The sequence below is a fragment of the Microtus ochrogaster genome, chromosome 8 (assembly GCF_000317375.1).
Source record: "Microtus ochrogaster isolate Prairie Vole_2 chromosome 8, MicOch1.0, whole genome shotgun sequence".
In the NCBI taxonomy this organism is placed as follows: Eukaryota; Metazoa; Chordata; class Mammalia; order Rodentia; family Cricetidae; genus Microtus; species Microtus ochrogaster.
The window spans coordinates 17,787,293-17,789,851 of NC_022015.1; the positions used below are offsets into that span (position 1 = coordinate 17,787,293).

A 2,559-nucleotide genomic window follows, 5' to 3' on the forward strand; every position below is an offset into this window, starting at 1 on the left:
CAATACGCATTTAGTTTTCAATAATTTTTACGATGTTCACGTTACCATGGTTCATCTTCTTTCAGACCCTTTCCTGTATTTCAGAGAGTGTTTTCAGTCTTCAGCTTGAACTTGTGGGATGGCTCCTCACAAAGAGGAAGGGTGGTGAGTGGCACATTCTTTCTTCAACAGCTGTCTCCATGTGTACTGTCCAGAGCTCTCTTCCCAGACCTCTGTTCATGGTTCACACATTTGTCTTTCGTCATTGTCTACCTTCACCCCCAAAGGAAAGGGCCAGGGGCGCAGACTATGTCACCTTGTCAAAAATCACAGGAATAGAATTTATAAATTGGAGGAGTTTGAACAACCACTTCTAGTGCAAAATCAGAGAAGCATCTGTGGTAGTTCGAATGAAAATGGCCCCAGGGGCTCACAGGGAGTGGTGCTATTTATTATAGGTGTGGCCTTGTTGGAAGAAGTGGGGCTGGCTTTGAGATTTCGGATTTTCAAGCTAGGCTCCATTTCACTCTCTCTTCCTGCTGCCTGCTGATCCCGAATTCTCAGTTACCTCTCCAGTACCACATCTGCCTGCATGCTGCCCTGTTTCCTGGCATGATGACAATGGACTGACCTCTAAATGTGAGTCAGCCCAATTAAATGTTTTCCTTTAAAAGAGTTACAATCAGCCCTCTGCCTCCCGAGAGCCCCGCAGCGGAGGCTCGGACACGAGGTCGACGCCAGGCGCCCCTCCTCTTGCTCGCCATGGCTGCGCCCAGTGAGCCCCGCGCTCTGAAGGCCGCCGCGCCCGGGTCCGGGAAGGCCAAGCTGACGCACCCAGGGAAGGCAATCCTGGCAGGCAGCCTGGCGGGAGGCATAGAAATCTGCATCACGCAATTGCAGCTAGATGAATGCGCGCACCCACCGCGGTACCGGGGCATCGGGGACTGCGTGCTGCAAACTGTCCGCAGCCATGGCGTCCTGGGCCTGTACCGCGGCCTCAGCTCCTGGCTCTACGGCTCCATTCCCAAGGCGGCTGTCAGGTTTGGGACGTTCGAGTTCCTCAGCAACCAAATGCGGGATGCTCAGGGTCGGACAGCAAGAGAAGGCTGTTGTGTGGTCGTGTGCCCCATGGAGACCATCAAGGTGAAGTTCATTTCCGACCAGATTTCCCCCGACCCCAAGTACCGAGGATTTTTCCACGGGGTTAGGGAGATTGTTCGGGAACAAGGGCTAAAGGGGACGTACCAAGGCCTCACAGCAACTGTACTGAAGCAGGGCTCAAACCAAGCCATCCGATTCTTCATTATGACCTCACTTCGCAATTGTACCAAGGGGACAATCCCAACAAGCCTATGAATCCACTGATCACGGGGATCTTTGGAGCCATTGCTGGTGCAGCCAGTGTCTTTGGGAACACGCCTCTGGATGTGATCAAGACCAGGATGCAGGGCCTGGAGGCACACAAATACCAGAACACACTGGACTGTGGCTTGCAGATCCTGAAGAATGAGGGACCCAAGGCGTTCTACAAGGGCACTGTTCCCCGCCTAGGCCGAGTCTGCCTAGATGTGGCCATCGTGTTCATCATCTACGATGAGGTGGTAAAGCTGCTCAATAAAGTTTGGAAAACAGACTAAGCCTAGAAGGTGCGGCGGGGTGTCCCAGCTCCAGACCTGACCCCGCCGCCCACTCTTATGATTCCAGTGCCAAAAGGCCCCTTCCCTTACGTTCTGCGGCCTGGTCTGTTCATGGTGACTACCATGTGTTTCATTAAAAAAAAAAAAAAAAGAGTTACAATCATGGTTCTCTGCATGGTAATAGAGCACAAAGACAGAAGTTAGTGCCAGGGACTGGGGCTCCGCTGCGGTAGGGTCAGGCCATGCTTTTATTTGGAGGAATATGGAACATTTTGGGACTCTGAACTATAAAAGTGATTGGACACTTTAAGCGAGCCTTGATGGGCCGTTATAGTAGGAACATGGAAGGCAGGCGGGTGAGGGTGATATGAACTGTGGGGTTAGACTCAAGAGGCTTCAGAGAAGAAGAATACGTATCCTAGAAAGTGATCTTGTGATATTTGGTGAAGAATATGAGTGCTGTCTGCCCTTGTCTGAAAAATCTGCCTAAGGCTAAATTGAAGAGTTATGGGTTAACAGCTTAGGCAGAGGACATTTCCAAAGAACCTAGCATTGACTGTGTTAGGTGGCTATTAGTGGTCACATTCATGCAGATCTGCAATGAAAAGGAGCAAGCTGGGCAAGGAAAATGTAAGATGAACAGTTGGAAGAGAAAAGGAGCACCAGGAAGTGTAAACAGGCTAAAGAAAAGCCTGACACTGAGTGGATTAAGGGGAGGGTCATCCTGGGTCACATCAAGGATGTCCCCTGCAGGAAATGAAGTATGTGTGATTTATCCAGACATTTGGTCCTCAATGTCAGCTTATTTCATTTATCAAGACAAAATTCCTTGGGAGTGTTAAGATTTTCTATAAATGTTCTGTCACATGTCACCCTTAAGGTCTTAGTTGACTGTAAAATAACAAGTCTTGGGATCAGAACACTCGAGGTACACTCTGGCCAC

The 2,559-nt window shown here is 50.0% G+C and overlaps 1 pseudogene; it reads left to right on the plus strand.

The window, feature by feature from the left end:
• Positions 1 to 741: 741 nt before the first annotated feature.
• Positions 742 to 1,616, plus strand: LOC101985033 (annotated as a pseudogene).
• Positions 1,617 to 2,559: the final 943 nt, after the last annotated feature.